General features: G+C 45.2%; 1 protein-coding gene across 5 annotated transcripts in view; it reads right to left on the bottom strand.

Moving 5' to 3' along the window:
* The window catches only part of CPS1 (carbamoyl-phosphate synthase 1), a 170,427-nt gene that overhangs the window by 124,952 nt on the left and 30,833 nt on the right, over nucleotides 1-14,642 (bottom strand). The window contains exon 1 of one of the 5 annotated variants that reach the window (XM_064661945.1): nucleotides 468-846. The exons of the other annotated variants lie outside the window; for them this stretch is intronic. The gene's annotated coding sequence lies outside the window, so the exon portion shown is untranslated. Of the gene's footprint in view, nucleotides 1-467; nucleotides 847-14,642 lie in introns of those variants that run through there. 5 annotated transcript variants of the gene reach the window in all.

The following is a 14,642-nucleotide window of genomic DNA, read 5'->3' as shown; positions in this document are numbered from 1 at the left end:
CTCTTTCTCCTGGCAGGGTTGCTGGCTTGGGGATTCTGTGCTGAAGGGTGACAGTGCAGCAAGGGGCTGTGTGGCCCCAGCAGGTGGCAATGCAGCCCGACAGCAGCAGCCACCCCGGTGCTGCCAAGCACATGCCTGCACTCCTCAGCTGCTAAATCCTACCTCGGGAGAACTGGGATTCAGCTCTTGGGAAAGGTGCTCAAACCAAAAAGCCCACATGGGTAAGGGTGTGTTTGTATACTGTGGGAATAGTATATATGTGGGGGACAGATGTGAGAAACATGGAAGCCCTCCTGAAATGCATGGCCTGAGGAAGGGATGCTGCTACCACAGAAGTGACATTGCTTGATGTGGGTGATGCTCTGCGAGACCACAGAGAAGATGAGGGGACTACTGCAAACGTGGCATCTGGTGACTGAGGATGAGCATTGCCACCACCCTGGTACCACCCCATTGGCACAACTGACCTTTGAAAGCAGAAGATGAACGTGAAGGGCTCTGCCTGCCTAGGTGGTTGCAATGCACAGCTGCTCTGAGACTCAGAAAAGACCAGCACATCTTTGCATCCTGCCACATTTTCTTCTGTTTCAGAGACAAACTCACTCCCCTCAAAAGCTGTTGGGGAAAAGCAGAACAAAGCAGTTCTCAATACAGCTGCTGATTTGAGACAGAGCCTGCCATTGCCTTGCTCATAAAGCTTTGTATTCCCAAGTGTTCCCCCAGCCAGCTTTCATCTTCAGCATGGTGGTCTCTGCTGTTTCCTCCTGCAGAGCTGCCTGAAGACACTTCTCTTTTACCTCTCTCCCCACCTCAGTCACGTGCTTGTTTCTGTCTCCATGCTGCTGCTTTGAGGGAAGAAGGGTGGTGGCTTTTACTCTGAATCATTTCACAAATCCAGTTTACAGCAGCACAGCAAGGGGAAGGCAAAACACAATGTGGGAGGAAGGAAAAACCAGCTTATCACAAGGAAACCTGTGCCCTCCCTGCCCCTCATGGGGAGGAAGCTTTTGAGTACAGCCTAGAACCTCAGAACAACCCTATCACCAATATTTGGATAATCTAAATGATAAAAGTTGCCAGCAGAAAGGAGAAAATTAAGTTGTTTTTCATGTATCACTCAAATTCAGAGGCACAAAAGCCATATGTTTTTGCTGCCCTCTGTTCTGGACAGGACAGCTTGCAGCCACCCTCAGATGGCCTGCATCCCACTCCACTTTCCCCATAGGGTGAAAGATGGCAAATTTGGCCAAAATGGACAATAGATCTTAATGACTGACCACCCTCGAAGCCTGGGCATGACAGTACACTGCTTTGCTTCCTCTGCAGCAAGGAAGACAGCCAGCCATGGAGAAGGCACAGAGGCGGTGCTAAAAACAACTTGAAAGCCTTAAGAAGGGAAGAAAAGAGCAGAACTGTGGGGAGCCATTTAACTCAGTCCCCTCATGGCTGGGGAATTTCTCACTAAGAGGACACGTGTCAGGCAACCCTTGCAAAAAGGTTATTTTGTAGCCGTTGCAATTTGCTGCAGCATTTGCAGTGTGTTGTCAGGCAGTAATCAAATCCACTGGTAGTATTTTGCCTGCCATAAGCCCCATTGGAGCCCTGCCCACAAATAGTTTACACTGTAGTATGCAGCTGTATACAAGGCAGGAGCAAATGTTCCACGTAACGGCTGTTGGCCCTAATCAGGTGGAGTCGTGGATCATATTTCCAGCATTTGGCAGAATTTTATTATAGATACTCCTCCTTAAGGATAACCCCTCACTCCTAAAGGGGAGACCACAGCAGTGCCAAACAGCTTCCTTGTTGGGGAGACCCAAAGCAGCCTGTAGTTGCAGGAGTTTCCCCTGTTCCCAGGAGGGCTTTGGAGTGCTTTGCTCTGTCACTGCCTACCTCCATCCTGACATTCCCAGTAGCGGACAGGAAGGGAATAATCAGATTTTTACAAGTGGCTGAAAAAATAAGAGAGATATCCACCTCAGAAGATAAAGTTTAAGACTTTGAGAGAATCATCATAAAACACAAGCTTTGGGAAGGGCAAATCCTACATCCAGGGATACCCTTGTTGGGAATTTATAGCTCATCACCATGGGAAAGAGAACAGACCCCACCTGGGTGACAGCTACAGTGGGTCACAGTTAGGTAAAAACCACAACAAGATATAGCGCAGCAGTTCCCAGAATCAGGCTCCCCACCCCATCAGACTGCAGTGCTTAGTACTTGCAAGCCTGACAAATTCATCTGCAAACAACTGGGCTCCAGACCAGAAGTGGGAAGTTGCCAGTGGAAGCATTTGGTAATCCCTGGTGGTTCATCACCATAGGGGATAAACTCCAAGGTGTTTATACCACCCAAAGCTGGGAAATATCCCATTCCAGCAGGGCTGACCTCGTGCTTTACAAGCACATGGAAGACAGTTTGATGTATGGATCCCCAGTGAGTACAAACACGTCCACGTTCTGGGAGCACACAGACCCTTTTTAAAACAGAACAATCATCCTTCATTATCTTTCCCCCTCTCTTTTTGTTGTCTTCACAACGCCAATAGATCCAGTTCCCCGGCTTTAAGCAGCAATAATCTCAATCATTTACTCCAATAACCACTTAGCCTTCTGCTGAACAGTCTATGCATTCAAGTGTGGAATTACTGCCTTGTAAAACCAGGGACTATGATATTAGCACTTACTGCCCATACCCCTGATCTGAGCCAGGTGGTGTCAGTCAGCAAGGGGGAAAGAGACTTTCTGTGTAATAAAAAAAAAGATGGTTTGGCATCCTTTCCTTGATTTTCTCTCTTGAAGATTTAGGTATGATAGGTGCTTTATTGCAAGAGGGCCTGATCCGGGACTCTCCCCAGTTGTGATTTTCACAAAACCTATAAGGAAGGTGATCACCTTTCTACACTTCCATCCTTCTTTCTAATTTTGCTGGAATGATCCAAAAGAGTCAAAAACATCACTGGGAGAATACAAAAATAAGGACAAGTAAGGCAAATCCTTAAGCCTCACCTTCTTAGGAAACCAGGCCAAGAACAAACCATATTACTCAGAGTATGGAATTTGCAGCCAAACTATTCAGTTAGCAAATGCATTAGATATACCTGAACAAAACTCTTTAAAGATCTGGATGCAGCTTGGATCTTCCTTAGATAAAATGAGAGGTAAATTCTGCAATTAATTGCACCATTTGGAAAAAGAAAACCACATCACTTTTGAAGGCAGCTTTGAGAGCTCCACTAGGAACAGGGAAAAAGCTTCCATCCACTTGGGATAATTCTCTAAACATCATAATTTCATCAAGAGGAATGAAACTTGGAGCTGGAATGATGAGACAGCTCATTCCAGTGGATATGCCTTGCCTTGGACTGGGACTCAGCAGACAAATCTCCTTCCTCTGTTTGCAACTGCCAAGCTGGGGCTCTTCCAACAAGTAATTTGGCTGCTCTCTACTCTGATTTTCTTCAATTTCTTTTGCTCATTTTCCAGCATCTCTGAGGTAGAGTTTCTCATTATCTCTTGATGTGGCACATCACAGAAGGACCCCAGTTAGAGCTTGAAACCTGAAAATGCTTCTTTTCAACATGCCACACTGCAAATAGTAACATTTGTACAGCACTTTCAAAATGCTCCAAAGCTGCTGAAGAAGAAATCAGTACCTAAATCATCACCTAAATCACCAAATGTACAAATATAGAACTGAAAGCAATGCAACATTAATACTATGGCTCCAACATTATGCCTGACAAATCTTGTGAGAGAGTATGTGGGGGGGGGAAGTCTTAACAGAAGTGTTTCATTTCCCAGGAAGGAGCACCTGAATAATTTCTCCTCTGATTAACCCGTATCATTATGCTCTGCCATTGATTATTCCCTGTGCTTCATAGGCTGGAAGTACTACCCTGGCAACGAGAGGTGGATTAGCAACCATCAGGAAAAAGGCAGCATCACACATTTCACAGACAGCTGCCAGCCCTTTTGCCATCGGAAAACTCACCTCTCCCTGCCTCTGGCAGGGCCTGCCAGCTCAGCTAGAGGGCCAAAACTGGGCAGACAACTCCACTGCTCTCAGCCAACAACGCCCAGCCCTGGAAGCTTGCAGGAGGTATGCTGTGTGAGGGCAGGTCACAGGGAACTACGATGAGCTGGAGCATTATTTGTTGGGATGTGGGTCACAACCTTGTCCTTTGCCCACATGCAAGCCCACACTGTATGAACCCCAAGGAGTGCACAGCCCACCAGCAAGGAGACTGTCAGAAGCTCCTTAAAAGGACCATGTAATTTTACTTAACTGCTGCAAAGGTCATTTGCCTGTGTGGAAACCAAGTAATAATGAAGTGTACCACACTGGCTGTCCAAGACTGTCAGAGAGGTCTTAAAAACAGCAGGGATCTCTTGGCCATCACCAGGACAGGCACCCCAAGAGCCCCATAGCTGATGGACACATTTTCTTTAGCTCCAGCTAAATCACTGGACATAACCTTTATATATGACACAGGGCTGGGAGCCTTGCATGGGCACAAATTTAGGGCTGGAAGACAACACAGAGAGAAAAGTCCAACTGGCAGTTTGCAGTGGCCATGGGAAGATGAAAAGCACTGTCCTTCAGGAACAGACAAATGGTGGGAGCAAATACATTTAAAAAAAAAAAGGCACACTAGGAGTCTTCTCTGACCCTGAAACAGGGAGCTGGAAACCAAACTGAACTGTGATCTTCCTAAAGTGAACCAGAAGTAATAAAATTCCCCATATCTTTGTTTTCCAAAGGGGTTGAGCACTTTGTTAGCCTCATGACAACTCTGAGATGGCCCTGTGATGTAGCCACTGTGCAGACTTGTCCTGCCCCCAGAGCTCAAGAATGGAAAGGTGGGCCAGACCCTTGTTCCTATCAATTCAGCATTCAGGCATTTGCAGGTGATACCACTTTGATGTGCTGGGTACCAAAATTCTGTTTGTATGTATTTTCCTCACTCTCCCTATGCCTTGAACCCACTTACCAGACTGCCTGGTTGTATTTGTGTCTTTGCTTGTATCCTCCACATACCACTGTTTCCCATTAGGATCATTTTCTCCTTAATTTAAATCCTAATCATGCAACACACAACATACAGTGTACTAGACATTCTTGTGGCCCCAGAGACATCATTAGAAGCAAACTTAGCTATGAGTTGCTCTTCAGAAAACCACCTGTAGTAATGGATTTTCAAAATGAAGTGAATTGAGATACCTTGATTTGGAGGATGTTCAGCTCAAAAATCCACAAAAGGAGGCCATGGGGTAGTTTGTTTTTTCAGAGACCAAGACAGGTCTCTGAAAATCACTTGTGACTACTAAAATCCTTGGCCAATAAATAACAATTACCATCCTCATTACTGAGCAAAGGCTGACAGGGAAAGCAGGTCTGCATCAGAGGGAAGAGCAACCCTCAGTCACTGAAGCTGCCAACAACACGTTCCTCATGGCAGATGTCAGCTTATCCCAGGAGCTGCCACTGCCACTTTCTGCTGGATTGTTTTCTTCAGCTGGCTAATTCTGAGCTGCAGCAAATACACCACTCGCCCCCTTCCAGCAAGCAGACAGACCGCAATAGCAAGGGCTCACAAACATGCTGTGGTTTCAGCATTCTCCTTCCCTTTGAAAAGACAGGGCTGTGGCATGAGATACACTTGTCAAGTTAATTGTGAACTGGGAAATGTCAGTTTTGAACTCTACTGTGAAGAAAGCAGATCTGATAAGTTATATGTGCTTGGAGTGGGGGCAAGGTGCTTTTCAGCATTCACCACCCTCAGATAGAGAAAAAAGTGTGCTACCCAGGATTATCAGCACGCTACTATGAAGTGTTAAAACCCACAGCAGACAGCGCTGATTACAGCTCTTTAATTACTGCTAAAATTATAAAACCACTACACCAAGTCTTTGTGGAAATTGCACCTTTCAGAAGGGGAGATAAAACCTCTGCCTCCATAATTGCAACAAAAGGGAATGGTAAGAAGTTTTTAAGAAACAAAGGTGCAAAGAGAAAATGCTCTAAAGGAACATAAGCCCCATCAAATTTTAAAAGAGAGAGAGTATCAATTGCTTGCAGATCATAAAAACCACAAATGGGAGACGTACCTCCAACCCCAACAACAGCAGGCATAAATGAGACATTCCAGCCTCACACCTCACGTTGGTTATTATGTCATTATTGAATCATGCAGAGCAGCTCCTCTCTTCAAGCCACCCTAGAAAGGCTGTGCTAAACTGACATTCAACTCAGGAAGAGGGAGAAGAGAGGCACTGGCGGCAGGCTGCTGACATTACATCCCTTCCTTTGGAAGACACATCCAACAAGGGAAAGGTTGGATAGCCACAGTCACATTTCCAAATGCCTTGATTCTCACCTTCCCCAGTTATCTCAATATGATTTTAATGTAATAAGAAACCTTCACGCTCATTGCAGGGAACAGCATTGGATCTGAGAGATGGAATCTTTTCATAATTGCTATACAAATGCTAGGTCCCTAAAAGCTTGTAGTTTAAATTTAAGCAATCTCCTTTGTCCCTGCCAATTCACTTAAGCACAATAAGAATTAATAAACCATCTTGATTAGTCATTACCTGTGTATAACATTCAAAAGGGCAAATCAGAACACACACTAAATGATTTCACAACAGATTCTGAAGGAGAAGCACTGGCTTGTGTTCACTGCAGCACAACTAATTTAAAGAAGTCATGAGCTTGGCATTTGTGTTTCAGGATCCAATCTCCCACCTATTTCAGGGCCTCCAAAACTACAGAAGTGAAGACTTCTTCCACTGTACTTACCACTGTCATTTAAAGTGTCTTTGCCACAAACATTCATCCAATCAGCTTTGGCACTTAGGCTCCAGTTGTACATGCTATCCCCACTACTATGATCCAATAGCTCTCAAGGAGAAAGGCAGAAATAACCTTCCAAGCAAAAAGGGTTAAAAGTCACATCCAGAGCAGCCCATGGCCAATTGTTCCAGTTCTATCAGCTTAACAGAGTTGCTTGGGATGATGAGTTTGGGACAAAAATATTTAATAAAAGTAACAGGCATTTCTGAACTACCTTCAGGAGTAACAGTCTTCTAAAGTATGTCATCAGCCTCACACTGGCAGCTCTGAAGCATCTCATATTGCACAGCAGCTGACTCTCACAGAAGTTTATCAAGCAGGAGAAAAGCTCTCAGGGCTGGCTATTCAGGCAGAAGGGGCTGAAATGGAAGCCTTGCTCCTATCACACCCTTTAAGAGACCAAAGACCTGATTACATTACATCTTATATGAAATTGCTACTTCAAACGTTGCAAGTGCTGCAGGCGGAGGCAGAGGCAGCTTGCACTGGCTGCCAAATACCAGGCACAAAAAGCTTTCTTAGGGTGTTGATAGGGACAATCCCCCCCAGGGGGTCCTTCAGCCCTTGTGCTCTGATGTCTTGCCCAACCCCACAGGATCTCCAGTTCCTGGATCCAGCAGCACCTTTTGTGCGAGTCACTGTGTTTTTCCCGTTAACAACCTCTGATCTCATAGGTCACACAAGAAGCAAAGTGACATTCTTGAGCATCACCATGTCCCTTGCCTCCCTACAGCTAAATAAGGGGTGCAGCAGCAGAGGTCTATTTAAAGCCAGTCAGCGTAGCTACTTGACAGACCCTGGAGGAGAGACATTTCTTGTGTCAACATCACTGCTCCCTGAAAAACAGGCTTGCACCCATGAGCAGCTTCAACGGGAAGGTTTCACAGTGCTTCACTCAGGTTTGTTTTCTCTCACACAGAGGGAACACAGAAATGTTACAAGCACAGCACAGAAGGTCAAGCACCATCACAGCCAGTTTTAAACAGCTTGGCCAGGTTTATCCAGTGTCTTGCTGGCTACAGTGAGACCTTCCTACCTCCTGTAAGAAGCAGCTGGAAGCTCACTGTGTGCTCTGTCCCCTTGGACTGCAGCATGACTGGTTGCTAAATCCCCCCTCTCCAACTAAAAGCATTAAGGGACCCACATCATCATCTTGTGACATTTATGAAAAGAGGCTTTTTACCCCTGGTTGGCTGGAGGAAACCTTGCCAGGCCCTGCCTGCAGCTTCCTTTGCCTGCTGCATGGAGGACACCTCTCCAACCATGGCCTGGACACTGGGAATGAAAATCCTGGTGGGGGTAAAAGGACAGTGCCACCAGGAAATACCTGTTAACTCTATGGAAGAATGAAAGTCCACAGACAGCACTGAGCTGGGATAGCAGGAAGGCTGGACCAAAGGCACAGCGTCAATTATGAAAGGATGCTACAGCTGGAGTGCCACAAGGAACACTGCCAGCAGACAAAGTAGCCTCAAACCTCCAAACCTCCAATGCAAAATGTTAGCTCCAACTTTCCATGACAACTCTCTGTACACAGACACTTTGTACACAGGATGCTCAGAAACATTATCACAGTGATTCATGATAAAGGAGGAGCTCATCAAATGCTTTATGCTCATTTGTGTCCTCTCAGGTAACCACAGTACAGATTATATTCTAGATATTTGTGTGGATCTCTATCAGGGCTTAAATAAGCCTTGACAATGCTACTTGTGTTCTTAAAATACTTTTCTGAAATATGTATAATACGATTAATTATATGATAATGTAGTTATATCCCCTCTCCCCAAAGAGTATCATCCTCATGGACATGATTCAAAATGCACAAATATTATCTGAAACCTACATAGGTCCCACAAATACAAAGTATTTACTGCTAGGCACAGAAACAGCCAAAAAATTTTGGTTCCTACAGCTTCGTTCTTGCTGGGCTGTCTCAAGGTTTGCATATGACTGAGCCACATACCACTTAAATTCTAACACAACAGCAGGACTCATGCATGCAATTAGAAAACAAGGTTTTTGGTGTATCAAACACATTTTGGAATGTCTGGGCATTAAGCAGTATTTAAGCAAATGCAGACTGCATGCTTGGCAGAGACAGGATTTCAGTGACAAGGACAGAGAACAAGGACAAGATCTCAGTGATGCTTACATCTCCAGCCTCCGGGTCTTGAAAGTTATCCATACCTCCACTCATTGAGAAGTCTTATTGATGGCTGAAGAGAAAAAGAGCTGTAGATTGTGACAGCACCAGATTTCCTAAAATAGATAGGACATTTAAGTTTTGAGAGATTTCAAGCCTGGATGATCCCTAACAGAAATCAGGAAAAAAAAAAAAAAAAAAAAAAAGAAAAAGGGAAAGAGAAGAGGTTAATACCTCATAAGTCACAATGAAACCTTCCAGGCAACAGAGGTATGTGGGGACTCCAGGCCATATACTGAACTCTCCTTCAATGCCCTTTCCAAGCCTGAAGTCACTCCATCTCCTAGTAGACTAAAATGAGACCTAAGAAAGACACAATTCATTTTAAATGGGCAGTAATTTAACTCTGCTGCACGCTCCAGGGAAAAGAGAGGAAGGGGAAGGCAGGGAATCTGCAGCTCACAGACAGGCTGTAGAGCCCTGAAGACACAGGAATCCCAATTGCCCAGAGCAGCACCAAGGGGGATTTCATCCTATTCAGTGTGAGAGAGCACACAGAGTTTAACATCTTATCCAGTACCTAACGTTATGTTTAAAACTCCATAGTACCCCTCCAGGCCCACCAGCTAATGCTTTCCTTGGTACAGAGTCCTGTCGGGTGGGATTCGACACACACAGTCTGCCTCCACTGCAGCCCTGCTTATGCATATTTTTGTCACATTTAGCCAAGCTCTTGCATTTCAGAGCCTGGTTGTTCAGTGATCTATAAACGGGTGCTCGTGCCAAGGAACCTGAGGTGCCAAGAGAATGACTGAAAGCTTTACAGTATGGCAGAAAGCAAACTGCAAAGAGTACTCGGTTGACACTTCCTTCCTGAGGGAATGATGGCATGGGGAGGGTGAGCTGCCTGAATGTGAGCTGAAGGCAGCCCCCAAGTCATCCAGCAAGACTGAGAAGCAGGCACACCTCGAGGAAGCTGCTCCCCCTGCAGTCAGCCCTCCTGGGGCAAGGCGGGGGGTGGCAGAGATGCACGTAGAGGAATGTCTGGTATGTGCCACTGCCAGTTGCTGGGGGACACTGACATCATCTGGGATAAAATTAGAAAACCTTGAGCAGGAGGGCAATGTGGCACAAGTGCTAAGTCAGCCACAGGCTATATGTGGCACACCAGTTGGTGCCTTCTTTCCCCTTCTTTAGAGACTCATTCCTCTGCCTGCTCCTTCAGCAAGGTTTGACTTCAGCCTACACTGTCCTGTGACTGCTCTGTGCCCCGGCTACATTCAGGCTAGCAACGCCTTATACAGCACTTGAAGGAACCAAGAGGCAAATCCTCCCTCCAAATCACACCCATCTCCTCTGCTGAGCCAACAGAGCCCTTCATTTGTGCATGTAATCCAACCTTTGTGCCATTATATAAAGCTGTCCCCAGTGTTCATCCCTATTTCCTATCACCTGCAAATCTCTGCCTGTCTGGTAACAACCCTACACAGACACCTCCTCTCATGCTGTGCCCTGCTCCCAAACCACCTTCCTCAGGACAGGGTACCCTCCTCAGACCAAGACCCCCAAAACATGTTGACCTGGCTGTTTATTGGGCTTGACTCTCTTCTACATGAGTTTCTACAGCTTATCAGGGCATCCTGCAGCTGCATCTTGGATAGCAAATGGCTTTGCTTTTTGTTGAAAGTGCTTTCATGCTGAGTACTGAAAAAGCCAAATCATTAGCAGATTAATTAGGCACCCTGTTGCACACAGCATTACATCAGAAGTTGAGATCTTGAAAGTTTGCTGACAGTGGATCCTGGGCTTCTTACTTAAAGCCTGAGGTGAAACGTGCAAGAATCAAACTGGACCAGCAATTCCTCTCTCTTTTATGGCCAAAATTACATGTTTAAGAAAACACAAGGATCTCTGCAGCATCTTGGTGTGGCAAAATGCACCCAGTCTCTATCAGTTCAAGAACTGCTGAAGCACAGCAAAATGTTATTACATATTCTTTCCAAATCTGTTATGAATTATAGTAACTCACATATTCTTGATAACTGCCTAAAGTCTCAGTTCCTTCCTGGATCATATTAGGTTTTTGGCCTCAAATAATCCTCCAGCAACAATGTGTACAATTTAACTGATGTTGGAAAAAACATCATTTCCATGTATCAGTTTTAAATTTCATTGAACCTCCCTTGTTTCCATTCAAAACACTTCTCTGTGAATGTCCTTGTACTTCTTGTAACTTTGGATAACAGGAGTACTTCCCACTCATGGGCTGAATCAAGTAGGTGGTTGTTTCAGACCACTACAATCTTTCTCAGAGATCACTGCTTGCCAAATGGTACACGTACACTTGCAATTTTTCCTGCTGACATTGCAGCCACCCAATCTTTAGAAGAGGAACACAGCAAATATTTAACAGCAGCAGGTGTCAGATAGGAGTTGATCACAGTAAAGAGAAAACACACTGGACAGCTGAAATGATAGCAGGTAAGTGTGCATGGGTCACATTTCTCCTAAATGTTCCAAGAAGAGATTGGAATATGTTGAATATACTTAGGTGTTTGTAAACAGTCTCTATTCTCACACCTTGCCCGAAAGCAAAACTCCCACCAGAGCCTTTTGAGTGATCAACATTTCCCCTGGTGCTTGATCTGGCATCCTGCCATGAACTCACCGACAATTTCAAAACACAAATGGGAAGTTAATTGCATTTTCAGATATTTTAGACAGCAAAAGGCAAAAGTCTCGAAGGGAGATCATTGTGAAACAAAGCAGAAGCAGCAGTGCTCACCCTTTAATCCAACAGCTCCAGGGCTTGTACGGTCCCCTGAAATACAGGACATCTTGTTTTCTACTTCACTGTATGGATTTAAACCATCAACTTCCTTCTCCTGGAGAGGGGCCTGGCTCCCTGGGCTACAGGAAACCTGAGATGGATCCCTCCTTTTAAAACTGGTCCAGAAAGGGAGAGAACTTCAGAGCAAACACACAGGGTGTGCAGCCCAGCACAGGAACTCCCACTTCCTCCCACTAGAAGCATCAGAATGAATCAATGCCAATGCTCCGGATGGAAAACACATTTCTCTTATGTTAATTCAACTAAATCCAGCCCAAATGCATAGAATTTTTGCATTGGCCAGAACCATACCCTCATCAACTAAACTGGTAAAAACCAGGCAAGCCCCAGGCAAGCTGCCCCCTGTGTCAGTGAGGAGCAGGGCTAACATGGCATTGCTTCCAACCAACACCTTTCTCACTACTGAATTTGCTGGGGCCTTGGGAAATCTGAAGCTACATCACTGTTCATTGCGCCTCCCCTAAATATGGATTCTCCTGCAAAGAAGAGCATCGATGCACTGCCCAGGAGCTGTGCACCCAACAAGGCAGATGCTAGTGAATTCTCATCCCCAGCTGCTGCTGCTTTCCCTTAGAAGTGGATCTTGGCAAGTCCCAGAAAGCACAAGGGAGAGCCTGGGGTTTGCTCTAGTATTCCTGCTTGCATGAAGTGGCTGCTAAAAGTGGAAGAGGAGCTTTCCTGCTGCAGCCCCTGGAATGAGCTCTGCAGCCCAGAGCAAGATGATATGGCACCACCAGGGACCTGCAGATAGCAGCTCCCATGCAAGATCATAAAATCATAGAATACCCTGAGTAGGAAGGGACCCACAAGGATCACTCACTGAGTCCAGCTCATGGCCTTGCACAGGACAGTCCCAGGAATCCCACCATGTGCATGAAAGCGTTGTCTGAGCACTTCTTGAACTCTGTTAGGCTTGGTGCTGTGACCACTTCCCTGGGGAGCCTGTTCCAGTGCCTGACCACCCTCCAGGTGAAGAAACTTCCTAATAGTTCCAACCTAAACCTTCCAACACAGGGACGCATCTCTACATCACCTGGAACAACTTTGATCCCTATGGACAGATGTGATGTGCTCCCAGAGATGCCTTGGGACACATCCAGACTTACCAGGCAGATAAATCCACGGTGTTCTGTCTCAAGATCAGAACACTGACCTCCTCCTCTTCCTCTATACCTGTTTTATCTTTTCATCTGATCAATATACAATTATTTTGGGTCAGCAACTCACAAAATCTCCTTTGCTGGAGACTCTTAGACAGGCTACATCATGCAGAGACAGCACAAAGTTCATCCTTCATTTCAGAAAGCCTGTCCTCATCTCAAAAATACATTTCATGGCATCTTTCAGGCTTATTTCAGTGGAAATCTCAGGATCTCATAGGAATTATTAGACCTCCATTGGTTCTTTCTTGCAATTAGTATTCTCACAGGTGTAGTGATATATAAAAATTGGTTTAGACTATTTCTTCCCAAGTTACACCTCCAGGATCCATTCACTGGATTTCACTGAAGTTTGGTTTGTGCAATATAAAACATCAGCATCACTGGACATACCCCCATCAGGCCCCTCAGGAATGACACCCTACAGGCTCCTGCTGACCTGCAGCAGTGCAGGAGAGTCCACGTTACCACCTTCCCAAAAACAGACTAGCAGAGCAGGGATCCCTCCATAAAGCACCTTGGAGGCACCCAGCAGAGCTCATACATCATAGGTTTTGGCCTACAGGCAGAGAAATAGGAAATTAAATCTCTCCTGGTCTGTGTTCCCTAAAGCAGAAACTGAGCCAAGGCTTCAAATTATATCCATCAGTGTAGATCTATTGATTCAAAAGGGATGACTCAACTTCCAAGAAGTCTCTTGCTCAAGGTCATGGGCTGTAGCAAAGAAGAGCTCTGAGCATAGGTTTTCTTACATGAAAATACACCTTCAGCCACTCTCCATCCCTTTTTTTGGTGTGCATTTTTTTTGTAAGTTTACTTTCCTTAAAATACATTAAACTAAAAATGGAAGTCCTTGGCTGTCCTGCCAGACTTTGGATGCATAAGTGTCTGTCCAGGCCTTCAGGTTTTTAATTTCTAATTACAAAACACTCCACAGTATAGCTCATGAGACAGAAAAAAGGGCCCCATCAAAAGCCTTACACTTACTAGCACAGAACTTGAGGAGTCTGGAGAGTAAATGGGAGAGGAATTGCTGGAGAAGGAAGGAACAGGCAGAAAAATCCAAGCTGGATTTTTCTGCAGAAAATCTCGATCTTGCACACCCAAGGGAACCATCAGGTTTGAAAGAGTTAGAAGCTGTTTTGCTGTGCTAGAAAAAGTCTACTGAAAACAGAAAGGCCATCTTATTCTGGAAGCTGTGTCTCCTGGGGAGCATGGGGAGCAGGGAGGTCCATCAGGAGACTGAGGAAAGATAGACAAGGGACACAGGATGGGCGGGCAAACAAAGCAAAAGCAGACCACAAATGCCTCCTTGGCCCGATGGCCAGTTTCCATTAATAAATACATTACAAAAGGAAACCTTTCATGTGGGAAGACAAAACCCAGCTGATCTCCATTCTAATAGGGCACAACTTATCCCTAGGAGAAGAAAAAAAAATATCAAAGAAAAAGATTAAAGGAAGCAATTTTCAAATTTAAACACAGTCTTACCATGATGGAAAGGAATAATAAGAACTGCTGAAAGACACTCAGGGTCACGTCAGGGAGAGATGCCTTGGCTGAAGGTACTGCAGCGTTTTCCATATTTGTCTGCTTTATTTTTAAACACCCAGAGCCTTTGCTTGAT

Source organism: Pseudopipra pipra, chromosome 7 (assembly GCF_036250125.1).
Source record: "Pseudopipra pipra isolate bDixPip1 chromosome 7, bDixPip1.hap1, whole genome shotgun sequence".
Classification (NCBI taxonomy): domain Eukaryota; kingdom Metazoa; phylum Chordata; class Aves; order Passeriformes; family Pipridae; genus Pseudopipra; species Pseudopipra pipra.
The sequence above is the reverse complement of the archived record's forward strand: the minus strand, read 5'-3'. Positions and strand labels throughout refer to the sequence as shown.